This window comes from Halichoerus grypus, chromosome 12 (genome assembly GCF_964656455.1).
Source record: "Halichoerus grypus chromosome 12, mHalGry1.hap1.1, whole genome shotgun sequence".
Lineage (NCBI taxonomy): Eukaryota > Metazoa > Chordata > Mammalia > Carnivora > Phocidae > Halichoerus > Halichoerus grypus.
In genome coordinates this window covers 4775062-4798734 of record NC_135723.1, presented here as the reverse complement: position 1 = coordinate 4798734, position 23673 = coordinate 4775062, and positions in this window count along the sequence as shown.

Genomic DNA, 23673 nt, shown 5'->3' with positions numbered 1-23673 from the left:
ACTAATTTCTACCTCAGAAACACCAGAACAGACTGAGTTTCTGGTAGAGTGGAGGACGTATGCAGCCTCTCACAAAGAGGGCAGTGCAGTTCTGCTAGCGGATGGGGAAAATGAGCCCTGTGTGAGGTTTTGTAAAACCAAGCGCAAGGAAATGAAGATCCCTCCCAAATCCCCTCAAAAATTTCAAAATGAGTAGTTGGGAGCTTTGCACTTCCAAATTTACTCTCTAGCTCCTGCAAAGCTTAGCTGAAGTCATATGGTCCCATATCCCTTACTTAGATCCTGCAAATATGATCAGATTTTCAAGGCACTTTTGCATCCTCCAAGATGGCAAAAGACTTTTGGGAGTTTTGTGATTCACAGGTTTCCTTTAACATCTGGGGTCCCTCTGACCCCAGAGGCACCCTCCCCACCCCCCCACCCCCACCCCAGGGCTAGCCAATTCCTAAAGGCCGCAAACGACTTGTCTGCAAACACTCCTTCCTGATGGAAACCAACCAATCCCAAGTGCATAGTTCCAGCCACCTTCTTTATTGGGTTCTTGCACTCTGGGCCATGATGCCCCCCTGACCCCTGTAATCACCCTGGATCTCTGTGCCAGACCGTGGGACAGCCCCTCTGCCCCAGGACCCACTGAAATTATTCAAACTAGCCAATTCTAAACCTGCTCACTCTACCTTGCCCATCCCTACCTGTGGAAACCACAGGATGGGCTCTTGTCCGCATTTCCCTGGGCTCCCTCTGCCTCCCAGCTGACGCTGGCACCTCCCCGTATGGCCCTGCATGGTGGTACCTCCTGCTTCTTGGGAACCGTGAGTATTAACTTCTTCTTTACTGATGGTCATTTCCATGTCTGCCCGTACCTGATTAAGACAAATCCCAGATATCCCTAACATAACCTTAATTAGATTCTCTGCTCTTTAGAGACAGAAGGGCACATATGTAATTAAAATGAAACTAAGAAAACCATAATGTGGGAGTGGCTAGACTTTTCAATTACATCCTGCTTCTGAGTGCCAAATATCACCGCTGAGCTCGGGGCCTGCAGAGACCGCCGCTGTGTCCTTTGTCACCAGCCATTATCATTTCTTTTTTTTTTAAAGATTTTATTTATTTATTTGAGACAGAGAGAATGAGAGAGAGAGAGCACGTGGGAGGGGGGAGGGTCAGAGGGAGAAGCAGGCTCCCTGCCGAGCAGGGAGCCCAATGCGGGACTCGATCCAGGGACTCCAGGATCATGACCTGAGCCGAAGGCAGTCGCTTAACCAACTGAGCCACCCAGGCGCCCCAGCCATTATCATTTCTGCAGGAACACGTCCTGATGGCGTTCTGAGCCGGCTCTCCTACTGGCTGTGGGCTTCCGCAGGACCGAGTTGCGAGGTTTATTCAACTTGTGCCTTCCTGATGGCTGGTTTGGAGCCCAGCACTCCATACATCCAGAATATGTGCTTGTGAATTGAACGCTTGAATGACCACGGCTCCACCCCCAAGCCCCGAGGACACGGGTCACTGTGCTTCTAGATAAGGACGGAGCTTTAACCACAGAGTCGTTACACGCTGGTGGGTCATACTCACGAGTCAGGTGTGTCAAGGTGATTAGTAAAGTACCAAAGTTTGCAAACCAGAATGGATTTACAGTTCACCATTTCCTGAGATCCTACTGTTGACCTGCACCCCATTGCACTCTCTTGAGTGATGGCTGCTGCCTCTGGAATGTATGTAGCCTCAGATTGCTCAGGGGAGTGTGGTCCATAAGTGGGCACCATCAGTCACATTGCCATGGTGGTAAAAGGCTGAGAACCGTTGCTTTAGAGGCCATTGGCCGTGTTCTTCGTCACTGAGACAGGTGTGGACCCGAGATGGCAGAAAGGCCCAAGAACCACTGGGTTCACGTAGAATAGGCTACTTGGACACTTGGTCTTCAGCAGGGTATTTCTCATGATCGTGCTGTCGTTACTCTTCTCGATGCTCTGTAGGCTACAAGCACAACAAGGAAGAAAACTCTGAAACTGGACACAAGATTGGTGCAAGCACTGTGCACTTTGGCAAGCACTCACATGGGGTTTTCCAAAGGCTGTTTCTGTCCCTATTTACTTGCCAGATCAGCCCTTTGATTAGGACGTATCCTGAGGAAATGTATCTGAGATCCACAGGGTGAGGCCGTGGTAGATTCTAGTATCCAAGAACTAGCTGTTACCCTTTAGAACAGTTGATTACAAATGGCCTAGCATGCCAGCAAAATATTAATACCTTTGATTTCTCTGTATTGCTGTTATTTTCTTTCTGGAAACAGAATTCAAATCTTGCTTGTTTAGTAAGTCATTACTGCAATTTATTTATTTTTATTTTTTTTATTTTTTTTATTTTTTACTGCAATTTATTGATATTGCATGCTGGTGAAATTGCTTTTTGTTTAGGTTTTACGTGACTAACTTTCTAGCTCTTAAGAACACCGCTCTTATGGCAGAAAAACCTATAACACAAAGGGCTTGTGTCCCCACTGGGAAACTTCAACGGGAATCTTACCCTCTCAAGATTACGCTGACCTCATGTGTCTTGAATAAATAATGATGTAGTTCTCACTCGATTCCTGTTTTCTTTTTTATTTGTTTATTCAAGGGATATTATTGCATCTATTGATAACCCACTGTGGCTCACTGTCTTTGCCACTACTCATTGCTGAAGGGAAATAAGGTGGTGATGCTCAATTCTCTGTAGGGAAAAATTAATTTTAATTTTTGATCCATTGCAGACCAATATTTTTATAAAGTATAATAGAATCATAAAGTATAATAGAAATGAATAAAATAAAAGACCTTCAAACGATACACCCCGACTTACTATTAGATTCAATGGACATTTCATATAACTATCATTAGAACAAACATGACATAATTGCTCTAAAAGTGTCTGAGAACTTGCAGAATTTCTGCAGCTTGGAAATAGACTATTTCTGGACCAGCATGGGTGCCCGCGTTCTGAGGAGCCTGGAGGAGAGGTCCTTCTACTGACTTCCTGTCCCAGCAAACGGCAAGTCCGCGCTCCAGACCAAACCCAAGGAGCCATCTTTGGGATATTTGACTTTCTCTGGTTGGGCCTCAGTTGAAGTGAGGCAAGCATCAGTGGGGCTGTGAGTCACGAACAAGTTCTAGCCAGGAGACTTACGGTCGCAGGGGGTTTTTTGTTGGGCTTCCCGGGCTGATTGCTGCAGGTGTGGGTCAGGGTTGTGTTTTTATATACCTTGTGCCCATTGTCCCTTTGTATATTCAGTCTCAGGAGATTTGAGTGTGGGGGCAGGCAGCACAAATGAGAGTGAGTATGGTGACACAGATTTGGGGACAGAGAGGCTGGCCCAGCATTGGCAACCCCACTGGCAAGATGAGGCTGTTTGGGTGAAGAGTTTCTAAGAAGATGAGTGTTCATTTCTAAAACCATGATTGGGGCAGGGGCGCCATGATCTCTGAGTATGTATGTGTGTGGTTTGAGCAGGGAGCAGTGTTTACTAGGCAGGAGGCCTTGGTATGATGGGGAGCAGGGACAGAGAGGTACGAACAAAGGCAACAAGACAAAAGCAGTCTGAGTCTGTGATGCAGAAGCTCGGGCATTCTGGGACAAGACCACCGTCCTTGTAGTGCTTCATTCCTTATCCAGAAGACAGGGTTCCACGTGTGGGTCTAAATCCACTGCCTCCTCCAATGTGGGCAAAAATATATTGCATTGCCTCTTGGACCCACCTAATTTTGAAATTCACAATAATATGTTATGGAGTCACTGTGGATACTTTGGACCGCTCTCAGTCAATTTTTGCCAGAATCTGCTGGATCTACCATTTCCCCGGGACCCGAGGAAGGAACAAGAGGTGAAGGGGAAAAACCAGTTTTGGCAGAGGAGATAGCAAAGGCCCACGGGCATGAAGCAGTGTTGTGACTTCTGCGAGCATAAGTTGGGTGTAACTGGAGTCTAGAGTATGTGAGGAGACAGGGTGAGTCTAACAGAGCCATCCAAAACCAGATGCAAAATTGTGCCATAAAGGACATGAGCGAAGATATTGGGCTGAGCCACAGATTTTTCCAGGAAAGGACTGTGCTTTTGTATGTTCCTAAAATATTAACTTGACAGTCCAGTCCCTAGAAGTGTTAGCGACTTTTGCCAGGTGTCTGTTCTGCAGTGCTCCCTCAGCCCAGAGGATGGGCTGTAAGCCCCCATCAGCACCCCGGTGTGAACTGTTTCTCACCTCCGTGAGGATCGACAGGAAGGACACTGTGTGATGTGCAAGGACAAGGGTGGAAGGCATGATTTCCCACAGAGGAGCAAATAGGGCCACAGACAAGCTCTATATAGTCATTTGGGTCCTTTAAGCAAAAAAGAGGAATTCATTACTAAACCCAGCTGACTGGAGACAGCCAGGGCGCAGAGTATGTAACCCATTAAAGAAACAAAGACCCTTGTAAATACCCTTAAAGGCAACGGAGTTATGTTTAATTCAAATCAATTCTCTTTATCTATTCAACAAGGCTTTTTAGAAATTTCAAGATTATACTTTTAAAATCTCTGATCAACGTACTATCTGTGGAGAAATGCAACATCACTTCACTGGTAGACTACTTTCTATACTCTAGCCTTTAATTCAACTCAATTGTGCTTAATCAGAATCGACAGCAGAGAGCAGGGACTCTGGAATCACATGTACCTGCGTTTCATCGCCATGCCTCGCTCCGGGAGCTGGTCAGAAGAGCCAGCCTCTTGGAGCCTCCAGTGTCCCCTTGTGTAAAAGGAGGACAATAGGGGACTCATCCGTAGGGATCCCATGAGGGTCATGTGAGGCAATGTGCCCTACGTGCCTAATGGCCCAGTGCATTTCAACTACTCTTATTAAGGAAATTTTGCTCTGTTTTTAAGATTCTTTGCTGGCTTCCTGGTTCTGAAGTCCAGGCTTTCATTTCTATGCTAATATTCTTTCTACCACTTATAAAAGAGGTGTGTCTAAATCTCGCTACATCATTATGAAACATGGCTCACAGTAGAGTCATGTGGGTGGTAGCCAGACACTGTGTCTTTGTTTGGTCATTTAGTGATGTAACCCCTGAAAAATCCTCTCTCAGATCATTCTGTTGGGAACAGTTTCCAAGCCATTAAAATGTTTTTCTTCCAAGTCTTCCCGCGTGGCTAACAGGGGAATGGAGACAAAAATGCAGTGTCACTCAGGCTTTGCCTAAAATGAATGGAACCCTCCTCAGCAAGGCACAGTGTGAGATCCATCAGGAGGGTATAGGCTGGGTGTGGTGATGGACTTAGGGTAACCCCGAGTGACAGGGAGCAGAGAGGAGGTGTGGGAGCTTCGAGGGCCCAGGCCCTCCATCACCTTTTCCTTCTTTAGAGAGTCTTGTCACATCCTCTTCCAGTTAGAACGTAGTGACTGTGGGAAGGGGTGTCACTGACGGTCACACAGAGAACCACCGTTGAACCCGGGGAGGAAGAGCAACATGTCTCGTCTGTGAAAGAGAGATAGGACCCGAATTTGTCTGGAATAATTGAACTTGTTGTGTCAGTGAAGGTCCTATTCAAGAAAGAAAACTGGTAGGATAGATTATAGATGATTAAGAGAGAGAGAGAGAGAGAGAGAGATAAAATAGGTAGATAAATATATAGATAAGATAGATAATAGAGATAAATAGATAAAAATAGAGATAAATAGATATAAATAGATTCAAATAGAGGTAGATAGGAAACCTTTTTTCTATCTATCTGAGAATAAAAACTGATAGGATAGATTATAGATTATAGAGAGATAGATAAATAGGTAAGATAGGTAGATAGATACATAGATAAGATAGATAATAGAGATAAATATAGATAGATATAAACAGATTCAAATAGAGATAGGAAGGAAACTATGTGTTTCAAACATAATTGACATACGATGTTCTATTAGTTTCAGGTACCTGACAGTGACTGCATGTTTTTCTGCACTACCAAATGATCCCCACCTTAAGGCTAGTTGCCATCTGTCATCATACAAATATGACGATATTATCGACTACATTTCTTCTGCTCTATGTTACATTTCCATGACTTCTTTCTGGAATAACTGGAAGTTTGCTCCTCTTAATCCCAATAGCCTACCTCACCCATCGCCCCCAATGCCTCCCCACTCTGGTAACCACCAATTTGTTCTCTCTTTTTATGAGTCTGCTTCTGTTGTTCGTTTTTTTGATCCCACATATAAGCGGATTGATAGAAAACTGACCACCACATATCACACTGAGTTTAGCAAGAAAGCTCATCGAAGCCTATGAAAATAACATTTCTACCTCAAACTGCCCATTTACATCAGTGGCACCACTGAAATTCCAGTTTTATAGGTTTTTTTTCTCTTCCTGGTCCCTCAGTTATAATTTTCAAGTAGCCCACAATTCCTGCGGATTTTTCTGAGAATTATCATCCGTGTCTCCCTTTTTCTCCAATCCCATATTCTAGCCTCACGCAGACCCTGGAGCCCCAACACTGCAGCTCTGTCATGTCCTCCTCATTGGAGTCTGCTCTGGTCTCATTAACTCTGTACCAAAATAATGAAACACCTTTCCCCACATTTCTTCTCTGTGTTGACAGATCTACTAAGCCTGAGTTCCTTATCCCAACATTTTCATCCCTCCATCATTACTGACCGAACCCTTCCTGGCCTGTGGTCCTCAGAGATCCCCCTTCCCTCGTCACCAGGGGAGCATGCCTGTCCTTCCAGCTCTTTGTCTGCACTCCTGGTGGTCCTCAAGACTGCCTCCTACGGATCTCTGAGCTGGTGTCGGTTCCCCACTCTTTTTCTGTCTTATGCTGGGTGTTGAGGAGTTACCAGCAGAGCGACCACCTCACAGCAAAGTGCAAAGTTAGCGAAGTCAGATTGACAACCCAACAAGAAGTGAGTGTCTGACAAGAAGTGGGAAGGAATGAGGGAGAGTTTCCTGTCAAGTTGAACCTCATGAAATTGCTGTTTTTCTGGGTATAAAAAAACCCAAACAATCAGTTGAACATTGACAATTTCAGGTGGCATAGATGAGTCTAGAGGTGGTCCATGGAGGAGGTCGGGGGTAGAGGGCATGGGGAAGGCAGAAGGGTGCCATCCCACTGGTTCACCTCCCTGTGGCTGGAGCAGAGACCGCCACCCCTGAAACAGTGGGCATGAATGCCATGACATTCGTGGTGGAGTTGCCAGCAGGTTGTCAGGTGGAAAACTCTAAGCAGTGGTGCTGGTGTGGGGTGCAGGGACAGAGGGAAACAACCAGGTCCTTGGAGGAACTGAGCAGACAATGTGCAAAAAACAAAAACAAAAACAAAAACTAACCAACTACAACACACAATGTGCATCAATATTTAACTATTCTCCCTTTGGGGAGAGATGAGGGTTTTAGACTGCTTTTATTTACTTGCTTACCTACTCATTTCTTGCTATCAATAGGAATATGCAATGAATATCCTATATTCATGATTATTTCTTTAAAATGAGAGCCTGGAAATGAAATTGCTGGGTCCAGCCATATAAAATATGGCAAGACTGTTTGATGTACATTGTCAGTCACCCACCAGAATGTCCTGGGACATCAGCTTTGCCACGAGCCACATGTGAGGGGACCTGTTGTCTTCATCTGTTGGCAACAGGATTAGCCTTTGTCACTGTGATGAGCAAATAATAGTTTATTACTTTTTAAATGATTTTTTAATCACCAATGTGGCTGAACATTTATTTTGGACATCTGCATTTCCTTTGTAATTTTATTTTTTATAATAAAGGCAGTTTATTTAATATAGAATATGATTCCAACTTTATGCCTTTTTGAACTCCAAATTGACTAGATTAAGAAAATAAGACTGTTATCATAGATGCTGCCATAGAAAATAAGATTGCCGAGGCTGAATTCATACTAATGTTGATACTAGGTGACATGCCAAGTTCTAGATATTTCTCTCTCTCTTTGCATTTTGTTTTCATTGTGTAGAAAGCTCATCAGGAAGTTAGGATTCACCAGCTGATGTCTGGAAAATGCTTTACCATCCTTATAAAGATCCCCTGCTTTACACAATTTTATTAATTCATTTGCCCCGATGTTCAAATGGTGTATATTAAAATACACAGAGAGTGAGGATATGAGAGAGAAAGAGAGAGACAAAGACAGAGCAAGACACACATACACAGAGAGAGCAATTCTAAGAAACAGAGCATTTCCTTAGAACATCAAATCCCTGTGCTGGCCCATGTGACACATAGTGCTTGTAGAACTGTAGCTTTGCTGCCTAGATTTCTGGTTTGGTTGCTGGGATGAATATTCATCATCCATGAGCTCTATCCATCAGCACTGGCTTTTAAAGTACATCAGATGGGTCTGTAATGGCCCAGATAGGAGAGCGAAAAGTACAGGAGAGACAATTGAGCACAATTTACTTAAAGTGATTTTCCCCCTTTAGGGATTTTGTTATGTGAATTCTAACTATCAGAAAGAATGTTCTGTCTGTTGATCTGAAGTTACAAACACAGGATATTTACTCTGCAAACTGCAGGAAAGGATGAATAGAATGGAAGGGACCTGGGTAAATTTTTTGCCAAATTATAAAAATATTTGCATAAAATCATCCACCATCAACACTTTTCTCTAAAGAAATAATGGATTTAACAAGACAGAAGAGAGAGAAATTAAGGAATCTATCCCATTTACAACTGCACCAAAAACCATAAGATACCTAGGAATAAATCTAACCAAAGAGGCAAAGAATCTGTACTCAGAAAACTATAAAATACTCATGAAAGAAATTGAGGAAGACACAAAGAAATGGAAAAACGTTCCATGCTCATGGATTGGAAGAACAAATATTGTAAAGATGTCAATGCTACCTAGAGCAATCTACACATTCAATGCAATCCCCATCAAAATACCATCCACTTTTTTCAAAGAAATGGAACAAAGAATCCTAAAATTTGTATGGAACCAGAAAAGACCCCGAATAGCCAGAGGAATGTTGAAAAAGAAAAGCAAAGTTGGCGGCATCATAATTCCGGACTTCCAGCTCTATTACAAAGCTGTCATCATCAAGACAGTATGGTACTGGGACAAAAACAGACACACAGATCAATGGAACAGAATAGAGAGCCCAGAAATGGACCCTCAGCTCTATGGTCAACTCATCTTCGACAAAGCAGGAAAGAATGTCCAATGGAAAAAAGACAGTCTCTTCAACAAATGGTGTTGGGAAAATTGGACAGCCACATGCAGAAGAATGAAACTGGACCATTTCCTTACACCACACACAAAAATAGACTCCAAATGGTTGAAAGACCTCAATGTGAGACAGGAGTCCATCAAAATCCTAAAGGAGAACACAGGCAGCAACCTCTTCGACCTCAGCTGCAGCAACTTCTTCCTGGAAACATTGCCAAAGGCAAGGGAAGCAAGGGCAAAAATGAACTATTGGGACTTCATCAAGATAAAAAGCTTTTGCACAGCAAAAGAAACAGTCAACAAAACCAAAAGACAACTGACAGAATGGGAGAAGATATTTCAAATGACATATCAGATAAAGGGCTAGTATCCCAAATCTATAAAGAACTTCTTAAACTCAACACCCAAAAAACAAATGATCCAATCAAGAAATGGGCAGAAGACATGAACAGATATTTTTCCAAAGAAGACATCCAAATGGCCAACAGACACATGAAAAAGTGCTCAACATCGCTTGGCATCAGGGAAATCCAAATCAAAACCTCAATGAGATATCACCTCACACCAGTCAGAATAGCTAAAATTAACCTTGGGCAGAACCTTGAAAGAAATAAAATGAGAATTTCAGGAAGAGAATAGAAAAAAAAAAAGATCAAATCACATCAGTAATATAGACTAAAAAGTTCCCAAGGAAGAAGGGATTCATGTAAAAATTAAATAAGGACAAAGAAGAAACAGGACAATAGTAAAGATAATCAAAACAAGACAAAGAAGGGGCGCCTGGGTGGCTCAGTCGGTTAAGCATCTGCCTTCGGCTCAGGTCATGATCCCAGGGTCCTGGAATCAAGCCCCACATCAGGCTCCCTGTTCAGCAGGAAGCCTGCTTCTCCCTCTCCCACTCCCCCTGCTTGTGTTCCCTCTCTCGCTGTGTCTCTCTCTGTCAAATAAATAAACAAAATCTTAAAAAAAAAAAAAAAACAAGACAAAGAAGGTAGGGAACGAGTCAGAAAGTCATTGAAATGGAAGATACAAAGAAGATGCAGCTTCTATATGCAATTTAAGTCCCTGAAGAGGAAAAAGAAAACAGTGGAAAAGAATTACTATTTAAAACCATAACTCAATAAAACTTTCAAGAAATGAAGGAAAACCTAAATCTTTGTACTAAAAAGACCCAGCAGGTACTTGTGAAAATTGATCCAAAACCATCAGCTCTGACACATATTCTAATGAAATTATTGACTTAAAACATAAAGAAGAGAGCCCAAGGCCTCCAGGCCAAAAGATCAAATAACTTCAAGGACAATATAATTACAATTACAATATAATCATGTAGCTTAAAGGAAAAATCCAAGTCAAGCAATAATGGAGCTGCATTTTTAAGAAGTCAAGGAAGGAACATGCAGACCAAGTATTTTGTATTCAACCAAGCTATTCCTCAAATAGAATTGTAGAAAAAGATTGAAGCATGTATAAATCAGGAAATGCTATTCCCATGAAGCCTTCTTGGCTGATCTTCTAGAAGATAAGCTTCCTCTTACCAAAAGATAACCAAGGCAGACTTCGCAAGCTGTCAGGTAGTGAGCATTTAATACATTTTAATTGTAGATCTAAGCCTTAATCAAAGGGGCTGAGAAGGGGGGAGGAAAGAGGAAAGAACAATAGTCTCATTGATTGTTAGTTAAACAGATGGGAGTCAAATGAGGGGATTAAAAATGAAATTAACCAGTTAATAAAAGTTTACGCACAATACAAATGTTCTTAAATAGTAAAACTATATAAAAATAAAAGTATACAGACAAAATATCATGCAAAGAAATAACAAAGGTATTACACAATGTAATTACAACCAAAATAATATGACAGAGTTGAGACCAAGCATAATTGTCCTATTAATAATTGTGAATGGGCTTAATTGACTCATTAAAAAATATTTTAAACTTGGCTTATGAAACAAGATACAAGTCTGGTACACAAGAACCCCTCCCTTACCACCAAAAAAGTGAGTGACTCAGAAAGACTAAAAATAAAGGGATTTTCTTTTTCTACCAGGAAAATGGAAACAAGAGTGTGGAGGTTGCAATCATGAGGTCAGCAAAATATAATTCAAGCCAAGAAGCACTAAACTTGACTAATAAGGACACTTGTTGGTGTCAGGGCACTTGACTAAGGACACCGCTATTCACAAAGAAGATGTAACAGTTATGAACATCTACAGGCCAAGTAACATAGGAGACATCTTTATAAAGTGGAAACTATAGGAGGTGCAAGGAGGCAGGAACATTCTAATGTGGGAGAACCCAACACTCAATTTTAATAAAAGGCAGACCAAGTGGACAAAAAATAAGTAAGGATATAAAAGATCTAAATGACACAATCAATAGGTGGATCTTATTTACATGTCATCTTTTACATCCTTACAATAGAGAATAAACCTTTTCTTAAGCACACATGCAACACTGACCAAAATAATCATATATTAGGTTATAAAGAAAACACCATAAAGGTCCATAAGGTAGAAATATTACAACACTCTCTGATTGCAAGGTAATAAAATTAGAAATTTATCACAAAATAAACAAAAGGCTCTTCCCTCATCTACCTGGAAATTACAAAAACAAAAAATCCTTTTAGACAACTATTGGGTGAAAGGGGAAATACAAGCAGAAAGTACACAACTTCTAAAACGCAATGACAATGAAAACACTCCACATGAGAATCTAGAAGATACGCGCAAGTCGGTTACCAAAGAAATCATTGCCTTAAACACAACAATGCAAAAGAAAGAATGAAAATGAGTTTATTACATTTTCAACTCCTAAAGTTAGAAGAAGAACAATAAAGTCAACTAAATGAGAGGACAAAGAGGGGTAAAATAAAGATAAATGTGTAAATTAATGAGACAGAGAGTAGAAAACCAGTAGATTCATTGTTACATCAAAATCTTTTTAAAGAAATGAACAAAACAAACAAGGCATTAGCCAGCCTAATTGAAAAAAGGAGAGGAAGGAAAAAACACAAAATGGCATTCAAAATATGATACGACAAGAGGGAAAACAACATGGAAACAGAAGAAATTTTTAAAAATACAAAATATGATTTTATAAACCTCTATGGAAAGAAAATGAAGACCCAGATGGAATTGATAATTTTTTAGGATAGTTTGCCAAAATTGTTTGAGATTTGGCCGTATCTAAAAAAATGATGTGTGCATTTCCTTAATGACCCAGCAATCTCACCTGTAAGAATTTACCTGCAAGATACAACCCCAAGGATGCAGAAAGTACACATGCAAAAGGTGACTCATGAACCATTGTTTGTAACTGCAACTTATTTGAGACAACATAGATACACATACATAGGAAAGTCTTCAGTCTGTAGTCACAGTGGGGTACTAGGCAGCTGTAAAGACATAAGAGAATGAAGAAGAGCGCTGTGAACTGAAATGAAGTGATTTCCAAGACTGTTAAAATAAAAAAGTAAATGGATAAAGACTAGCTACAGTATGTTTCCTGTTGTGTAAAAAGGAAGGAGAACAAGAGATACACATAAATGTACTTATTTGTGCATGAAGAACTATGGAAGGGATAAACTAGAAAGTTAAGAGACAGGATAATGATGGGAGATGGGGGCGGAGCAGATGGAAAAGGACCGGGTGGTGGGCACAGCACAGAAGGAATGGGATAGTGAGTGTTGCTTTTTCTGTATTTTGGACTTTTGCAACTGTGTTAATGTTTCACACATATAATAAATTTAAAGATCAACAAAGATGTTAGAAAGCCCTAAAAGGTATACAAAGTGAAACAAATCAACTTATCGGTGTTTCAAAGTAATAACAGAACCACACTGAGAACAATAAACCAAGTAATTTTTAAATAAAGTATGTTGACTATATATCCTCAGACTGAACACAAAAAATCGCAAAGAAAGATTGAACTTTGATGGGAAGTTTGGTGTGGCTTAGTTTAACAACTAACTAAAAGGATTTTTTTTTATATTCTGGAATATTCTGAGATCAAGCAGTAAGTAAATATGTAGTAGAGAGTGGGAACTAGGTTTCTTACTGTTCAAGAAAGCAATTACAAGTGTGAATGTAGGGAGAGTTGGTATTTACTGGAGTGTAATTGAGTATTATAGTATCATGGAATCGGAAGAATCAGTAAGAATTCATGGTCTAGATTATCTGTCTGTCTCTATCATCTATCCATCTATTGATCTACCAATCTATTGATCTACTGTCATCTATCTATCTATATATTTATCTATTGATCTATCAATCTGTCATCTATCTATCATCTATCTATCATCTATCTTTCAATCTACCATCTATCTTCCCTAACTCTGTCCACTAAGAGTGAAAAGCAATGATAGTCCAGCAGCAATAATCACACTTAGTACAAAGATCTTGATTTCTAAATATATTTATCATTATAAAGAAAAAAGTCTTGGGGTGCCTCAGTGGCTCAGTCAATTAAGCATCGAACTCTTGATTTTGGTTCAGGTCACAATCTCAGGGTCATGAGATTGAGCCCCATGTCGGGCTCCATGCTCAGTGGGGAGTCTGCTTGAGATTCTCTCTCTCCCCCTCTCCTAATGCCCCTCCCCCTGCTTTCTCTCTCTCAAATAAATAAATCTTTAAAAACAAAAAAGAAAAAAAAAGTTTCCTTGGATAAATAAGTTCATTCCAGATCTGAAATTGGGAAAATGGAAGGCAAACACAGAATATCTTATTATTCAGGAAAGTAAGGAATTGCTCAAAAAATGATGGAGAAATTTCAAAAGGGTACACAGCCAGCTTTAAGAGACTCTATTGGAAAAGTGGGAACAGTTTAAAACTTAGAGTCAATGTTAGTAATGGATTATAACCTACTGAAGGAAATAAAAATCCATAAATTAATACCAATAAAAACGAGTGAATGAATGAATGAATGGATGAATGAAGGGGAGAATGGAAAAGTATTTCTTACAATAGAATAACAGTTAATGAAAGTAGAAGGAATGATGGAATTAGAATTGTAGTAATAATTGATTTAGGCAAGAATCAGGAGTGGCTAAAACTAGTGGGTAGAAGTTTTTTGAGAAACACAACATTTACATAGTCTCAAAGTGTCTTTCCACAGAATAGTTATCAATTGCAAAGGGGAAAATCTCACAACTTTACAGTAGAGAAAATTGTCAGTATGTTCCTTAGTCAGTGTGATCAAAGTCAACTTCACCAGTATTGGGACAATCTGTTGTCATGTCTTCCTGATAATATGCAATATAATAAATAAATATAGTAAGTATATGCAATATAGTGCAATATATGAGAAGGATATCATCACTTTTGTGTAATTACTGCCAAAAATGGATGATTTCGGGTCAAATTATAAAGAAACATCAGATAAATCCACTCAAGGGATATTCTATAAAATAGCAGTTTTAATATCTTTTAAAATGTTGATATCATGAGTTTGTTTCTTGGTTTATCTCTCTCTTTTTTCTTTGCTTGTTTATTTTGTTTCTCATATTCCACATATGAGTGAAATCATATGATAATTGTCTTTCTCTGACTGACTTATTTCACTTAGCATAATGCTCTCTAGATCCATCCATGTTGTTGCAAAGGGCAAGATTTCACTCTTTTTTATGGCTGTGTAATATCCCATTGTATACATCTTCTTTATCCATGCATCTATCAGTGGACACTTGGGCTGCCCATAAATCAGCTATTGTAAACATAAGGGTGCATGTATCTTTTTGAATAGTGTTTTTGTATTTTGGGGCTAAATACCCAATAGTATGATTACTACTATAGAATACACCCTGATGATCACCAGAGGGGAGGTGGGGGGGGGGGAATAGGGGATACATGAGATGGGGATTAAGGAAGGCACTTGTCATGATGAGCACAGGGTGATATTGGAAGTGTTGAATGAGACTAATATTACACTGTGTGTTAACTATATTGAAATTAAAGTAAAATACTAAAAATGTTAATACCATAAAATACAAAGCATGAGGAGTACAGATTAAGGGACTGTAAAAAGACATGGTAACTAAAATATAAGGCATGAAGATCCTGGATTAGAACCAGTACCAAAAACATTGTTTTCTCTTGCTATAAACAACATTCTTACAATTGGTGAGGCTTGAATAAGATCCACAGAATTTGTGTAAATTTCCTAATGTTTATCATGGTACTGTAGTTATGTAAGAGAATGTCTTTGTGTTTTAGGAAATACACACTAAAGTACAGGGCTAAACTAAATGCTTATTTTCAAATGGTTCAGAAAAGAGACAGAAATAATAGAAAAAAATATGTCAAAATATTAACATTCGTCCAATCTAGGTAAAGGGTATATGAGAGTTCTTTGTAGAATGGCAATTTTTACATAAGTCTGAAATTATTTTGAATGGAAAAGTTTTGAAAAATGATCAAAAGTGATTGGAAAATATGTTAAAACAACACCATGGGAGAAGATATTTACAACACATGTAACTGACAGAGGGCTTGTGTCCAGGATGTTATAAAGAGCTCTTTCAAATCAGTAAGACAATAAACAAGGTAAAAGAAAAGTGGGTAAGAAACTTGAAGTGACATTCAAAGAAGAGATGCTCAAATGACAATAAATACATGAAAAAGGATTCAACCTTATTAGTAATGAAAGAAATGTAAATTAAAATTGCCACTATACACCCACTAAAATGGTCCCATTTAAAATCCTGGCACTGGGGCCCCTGGGTGGCTCAGTCGTTAAGCGTCTGCCTTCGGCTCAGGTCATGATCCCAGGGTCCCGGGATCGAGCCCCGTATCGGGCTCCCTGCTCAGCAGGGAGCCTGCTTCTCCCTCTCCCACTCCCCCTGCTTGTGTTCCCTCTCTCGCTGTGTCTCTCTCTGTCAAATAAATAAATAAAATCTGTTAAAAAATAAAATAAAATAAAATCCTGGCACAACCAATCTCACCGAGAAGGTAGAGTACCTGGAACCCTCAGACATTGTCGATGGGTGCAAATATTGGCAAAACCACATTTGAAAAACCAACATTGTCAACTGAAGCTGAGCCTATGTGTACCTGATGCCCCAGAAAATCGACCTGAGTTACAACCCTGTAGAAATGCATTCACATGTTCACCAAAGATGTGTACAATTCACCAACGGAAGACTGGATATTTTATGGAATATGCATACAACATAATACTATTTGGCAATACAAATAAACACACCGCAAACAGGGATGAATCTCACAAACACATGAGTAAGTGGAAAAAAGCCAGACACAGAAGAACACGTAGTATAGGATTGCATATACGTAAAAGTACAAGAACAGGAGAAAATAAATGATTGTGATAGAACTAAGGGCTTGCAGCCCTTTGGGAGGAAGGAGGAGCCACTCAGCGGTTTCTTGGGTGCGGCTGATGTTCTATTTCTAGAAGCGGGAGGTGGTTACATGATTTTGCTCAGTAATTGGTAATGGGCTGAGCTGAAATTTTTGTGTTCTTCCCCCTCTTCTGTATGCGCGATATTCAGTAAAAAATTAAGAAACAGGGAAATTCATGAGACACAATAATAACAAAGGTAGCAAAAATAAGTTTTAACAAGTGATTCTGCCACAGAGGCAGGAGACTGAAGATTACGCAGGTAAAAGGCAGTCGCACCCTTTCCTCTCGTATAGCATCAATACTTAAATCAACACTGCAGATGTACTAAACATGAATTCCACCATTCAATTCTGTATCCAATGTCCAAAGGCTTCGCTGAGCTTAGGGGACATTGTAAACTCCAAAGAAAAATATCACATTAATAACGACACTTGCGGGGGGTGGGTGGAGTGAAGCCCCACATGTGGATTATACAGAGACCCCTCCCCACGATGGTGGTATAGCCAGAGAACCACCAAAATTCCATAAGCTCAGTCAGACTCGATTTGTCACATAAGGGATTTTTGTGTGTCTGTGGTGCTCCTGGCATTTTGTGACGTGCATCGATCTAAATTTTTTTCTAGAGTCTGACGCTGTTCTATTTGGTGGCATTCTTCTCCTCCGGAATGGAAAGAGGCTCCAACACCCATTTGTTATGGAAACTTTTATTTTAAAACACAGAACAGTCATTTTTCCCAGTCAATAGCTACTTCCATCAAATGACCTGTTTCTGGACTCACCAGCGTTTCCCTATCCCGTCTTCTCTAGGGTTCCTCTTCTTGCCAAAGAGAACAGTCTTTTTTTTTTTTTTTTTTATGTAGAAGAACATTCTTAATTTACTCCTTCAGATCTTAGTTGGTAAACTCTTAGTCTTTGAAAAGCAGAAAAGGTCCTGGTTTTGCACTCTCATTTGAGGAATGACCGTGTTCAAAGTTTGAAGTTGGTAATTATTCTGCCTTGGCCCCTTTGAAAATGATACTTCATTACTGCTGATTAGAAGTCTGATGGCAGGGTGTTAGAGCTTTGTGGTAATCTATTTTTTTTTTTTTAATGTGTTAGCTCAAAGATGTTCTCTTTATTTTTGGTGTTCTGCCATTTCACAGCCATGTGTGTGGGTGAGGTTTTATTTTTATTTGCCCTGGTTAGAGCTCGGAGTGAACTGCTCGAAAGATCCTGTCTTTCTACAAATCTAGAAATTTCTCAGTGATTATCTTATGAAATATTTATTTCCTGTTATTCCTTTTCTGCTCTTTTTATGAAATTTCTAAAATACATAGGGTAGTCTCTGAATCTGTCCTTTATGTCTCTTAACTGTTCTTTCCTTAAAACAAACAAAAAACCCTTTATTTCACTAGTTTGAGTTCTGGGTAAATTCTTCATTACTATTGTCCAACTGACTAATTTTCTTATAGCATCCATTTTACAATTTGTTCTAATTTTGTATTTAATATTTAAAAGTCTACATTTTTCATTTCTTAACAGTCAAACAATTTTATATCCACTGTTCTTTTTCTCACTCTATTTTTTCCCCAGTTTAGTGAGGTATAGTTTACATCACTCATTTTAAATTGGCAGGTTTTGGCAACTGTAAAGTCTTGTAACCACCACCACATGCAAGACACGAAGCCTTTCTAATAACCCGCCCCACCCCAAATTCCCCGATGCCCCTTTGTAACCAATCCATCCCGGACTCAGCCTCAGGCAACAATTACTCTGCTTTCTGTTAGTAACATTTGCCTTTTCTAGAACTTCAGAGAGAAGAAATCGTGCATTACATAGTCTTCTGCTTTTAACTTCCTTCACTCAGCATAACATTTTTATGATGCGTCCATGTTGCTATATGTATCAGTGATTTGTTCCCTTTTTAATGCTGAATGATATTCTACAGTATGGATATAACTTGTTCATTCATTCATTCATTTATTGAATAGACTCTTGGGATGATCCCAGTTTGGGGCTATTATAAACAATAGTGGTATGAACATTCACTTATGTCCTTGTGTGGACATATTTTCATTTCTCTTGGGTAAATACCTGGGAGTGGCTTTGTTGGATCAAGTGGTAAGTGTATATTTAGCTTTACAAAGCCCTGCTTAACTGCTTCCCAAAGTCGCTGCCTCATTTTACACTCTAAACATGATGTATGAGATTTCTATTTGCCCCATATCCTTGCCAACATTTGATATTGTTGGCCTTCCAAATTTTAGCCACTGCAGTGCATGTGTGTTTCCTTGCAGTTTTAATTCATGTATTTCCTGACACTTAATGATGCTTTACATGTCTTAATATATTTATTGGTTATATATATTCTGGATAAAAATCCCTTGTCAGATATATGCTTTTTCAAATGTTTTCCCCCACTCTGTAGCTTGTCTTTTCATTTTCTTAACTGTCTTTTTAAAAGCAAATTATGGGGGTGCCTGGGTGGCTCAGTTGGTTAGGCGTCCAACTCTTGATTTAGGCTCAGATCACAATATCAGGTTGTGAGATCAAGCCCCACATTGGGCTCTGTGCTGGGTGTGGAGTCTACTGAAGGATTCTCTCTCTCCCTCTCCATCTACCCCTCTCCCCGCTCATGCTCTCTCTCTCTCTCTCTCTCTCTGTCTCTCTAAAATAAATAAATAAGTCTTTAAAAAAATTAAAAAATAAAAAGCAAATTAGGAGGGCGCCTTGCTGGCTCAGTCGATGGAGCATGCGACTCTTGATTTCGGGGTTGTTAAGTTCAAGCTCCACATTGGGTGTAGAGATTACTCAAAAAAATAAAATCTTTTTTTAAAAAAAAGCAAATTATGTAACTTTGATGAAGTTTATTTTATTAATATTTTTTCCATAGCTTGACTTCTGTGTTCTCTTTAAATGAACACTGCCTAATAATACAAAGTCACGATGATTTTTCTCCTATGTATTCTTCTGGAAGCTTTATCATTTTTTTGTTGCATTTAGGTCTATGATAAATTTTACATTTATTTTTTTATTTTTTATTTTTTTTAAGATTTTATTTATTTATTTGACAGAGACACAGCGAGAGAGGGAACACAAGGGGGAGTGGGAGAGGGAAAAGCAGGCTTCCCGCTGAGCAGACAGCCCGATGCGGGCTTGATCCCAGAACTCTGGGATCATGACCTGAGCCGAAGGCAGACGCTTAATGACTGAGCCACCCAGGCACCCAATTTTACATTTATTTTTAATGTGGTCTAAGGTAAAGATCAAGGTTCATTTATTTTCATATAGATATCTAGTTGTACCAGCATCATTAGAGGTAAAGAATATTCTTTTTGGGGATGCCTGGGTGGCTCAGTTCGTGAAGCATCTGCCTTCGGCTCATGTCATGATCTCAGGGTCCTGGGATCGAGTCCCGCGACGGACTCCTTGCTCAGTGGGGAGTCTGCTTCTCCCTCTCTCTCTGCCCCTTCCCCTGCTTGTGCTCTCTGTCTCTCTCTCAAATGAATAAATAAAATCTTTTTTTTTTTTTTAAGAATATTCTTTTTGGTCACAAATCAGTTGGCCATATACGTGAGACTGGATTTCCAGACACTCTCTATTTTGTCTCTCTGATCTAGATGTATGTATGTCAATACGTTGATTCCATGCTGCCTTGAATTCTGTACTAAGTCTTGAAATTAAATAATACAAATTCTCCATTTGTTTTTCTTCTTTTTAAAAGTTAATAGGCATATGAAAAGATGAGTCATATCATATGTTATTAGGGGAATTACAGATTTAAACAACAATGAAATCCTAGGACACATCTGTTACAATGGCCAAAATCTGGAACATGGATGACACCAAATGCTGACAGGGATCTGGGGCAACAGGAACTCTCACTCACTGCTGGTGGGAATGCAAAATGGTGCAGCCACTTTGGAACACAGTCTGGCAGTTTTTAATAAAACTATACATATTCAAACCATATGATCCGGCAGTCACGCTTTTCTGTATTTACCCAAAAAAGCTAAAACATATGTTCTACCCAAAAATCTGAACACAAATGTTTGTCGCAGTTTTACTCATAACTGCCAAAACTTGGAAGCAACCAAAATTATCTTTCAGTAGGTGAATGAATAATAAAACTGTGGTACATCCAGACAATGGATGGATAATAAATGGAGTATTAGTGTGAAAAATAAATGAGTGATCAAATTTATGGAAAGACAGGTTGGAGTCTTAAATGCATGTTACTAAATAAAAGAAGCCAATCAGGAAAGGCTACATACTGTGTATGATTCCAACTATATGATATTCTGGAAAAGGAAAAACTATGGAGAAAGTAAAAGGATTGGGGTTACCAAGGGTTGTGGGGGAGGGATGAATAGGAGAAACACAGAAGATTTTTAGGGCATGAAACTACTCTGTGCGTTACTATAATGATGGACACATGTCATCATACACTTGTCCAAACTCATAGAGGGTACAACACGAGGAGTAAACCCTAATGTAAACTACGGACTTTGGGTGATAACGATGTGTCCGTGTAGGATCGTCAATTGTTAACAAATGTACCACTCTGGTAGGGGACATTGTTAGTGGGGGAATTGTGTTGGGGGGAGAATCAAATTGTGTAAAAACTCTCTGTACTTTCTGTTCAGATTTACTGTGAACCTAAAACTACTCTAAAAAATAATGTTTGTTAAAAGGGGGAAAATAAAATGGGAAAAATACGAAAAATTGTTTTGCCTATTCCAGGTGCTTTGAATTCTTACACAAATTTTAAAATCAACTTGTCAATTTCTTCAGAAAAACTTCCTAGAATTTTGATTAAGATTGCCTTAAATCTATGGGTCAATTTGGGAAGAATTGACATCCTGACCATACTGAGTCTTACAAATCATGAATATGGTCTCTCCGTTTATTTAGGACTTCTTAAATTTCCAAAGGAATGATTTTTTTTTCTCTAACAGTATGTTTCATTGATATCTGCTCTTGTTTCTATTATTAATTGATTCATGCTCTTATTTTTATTACTCCCTCATCTCTACTTATTTTGGCTTTAATTTCTCTTCTTTCTCTAATTTCTTAAGATGGAAATTTAGATCATTGATTTTAGGTCTTCCAATATAAGCAAAATTTTTCTCTAGACTGTGTTTTAGATGTATCACACAAACTTTGTGTGGTTTTTTTCATTATTTAATCCAAAATACTTTCTAATTCCTTTTCTGGCTTCTATTTTGACTCATGGGTTATTTAGAAGTATGTTGCTTAACTTCCAAATAATTGGAATTTTCTATATCTTACAGCTATTGGTTTTGAATTCTGTGATAGTAAGAAAATATACCCAGCAAGATTTCAATCTTTATAAATTTAAGCTTATCTTATGGCCCAGCAATGTTTGGCTCTGTTGAATATACCATGTGCACATGGATAATGTGTTTTGCCACTAGATATGGTATTCTACAAACATCACACAAGGTAAGACGGTTGACGGTCTTGTGCAATGCTCAGGTAGATCCTTGTATCATATCACTCGTACGCAATTGCAATCTGTGGAAAGGCCAGTCTGGTTGGATCTCACTCATCTGGTATCTACTGATTGTCTTTTTTTCTTTTTCTTTTCCTTTTCCTTTTTTTTTTTAAGATTTTATTTATTTATTTGTCAGAGAGAGAGAGAGAGACAGAGCCTGAGCAGGGGGAGGGGCAGGCAGAGGGAGAAGCGGCTCCCCGCTGAGCAAGAAGCTGGATGCGGATGCGGGAGTTGATTCCAGGACCTCTGGATCATGACCTGAGCCGCAGGCAGACGCTTAACCAACTGAGACACCCAGGCATCCCTCTTTTCTTCTTTTTAAAAAATGCATCCTATAGTCCCAATTCTTTGTTGGGCAATTTTGGTTTTTATCCTAGATATTCTGAATTTAAGTTGTGGGAACTCAGAAATACAGATTTTCTCTGATAAGTGTTCTTGCTATTGTTGTAGCAGGCAGTCAATTTGACTGCACTCTGTTTCTTGTATGGTAGCCCGACATTAGTCCAGTAATTTTGTGTGTAGCCGGGCTGCCTTTAATCTGCTCCATGCCTGTCTCTGTAGGGGTAAACCCAAGTTGTGTGCAGGGAGAAATTAGAGATTCCCCTTTCCAACTGTTTTCCTTCCAGGAGTCCTCTGCCCATCTCCTGACTCCATCAGCCACCGTGTCCACATTCAGTCCTCTGGTTCACTGGACCAGTACCCCTCCAGTGTCCCACACCATCCCAACTGCACTTCCCCACAAACTACACGTGGTGAAAACAGGGACACTCTGGAGCTTTTCCACGTGAGCATGGGCTCCCTACCAGAACCTGATGTTTCTTTTTTTTTTTTTTTTAAAGATTTTATTTATTTATTTGACAGAGAGAGAGCGAGAGCAGGAACACAAGCAGGGGGAGTGGGAGAGGGAGAAGCAGGCTTCCCGCCGAGCAGGGAGCCCGATGTGGGACTCGATCCCAGGACTCTGGGATCATGACCTGAGCCGAAGGCAGACGCTTAACGACTGAGCCACCCAGGCGCCCCAGAACCTGATGTTTCTGTTCGATCTCCGTCTCCCGGTTGACAATTGTGATCTGTGCGGAAGATTGGTCCCATGGGATCATCCTCAGTTATGCTAATGGGATCGTCCTCAGCTATGCTAATGGGATCATCCTCAGCTATGCTAATGGCATTGTTCTCAGCTATGCTAATGGGATCGTCCTCAGCTATGTAATGGGATCGTCCTCAGCTATGCTAATGGGATCGTCCTGTCCTCAGCTATGCTAGTGGGATCATCCTCAGCTATGCTAATGGAATCATCCTCAGCTATGGTAATGGGATCGTCCTCAGCTATGCTAATGAGATCGTCCTGTCCTCAGCTATGCTAATGGGATCATCCTCAGCTATGCTAATGGAATCATCCTCAGCTATGGTAATGGGATTATCCTCAGCTATGCTAATGGAATCATCCTCAGCTATGGTAATGGGATCATCCTCAGCTATGGTAATGGGATTGTTCTCAGCTATGTAATGGGATCATCCTCAGTTATGGTAATGGGATCATCCTCAGCTATGGTAGGCAGTGGAAGTCCTCTCTGTCTTTATTTCATGATTTGTGTTCATTTGATGTTTATGCTTC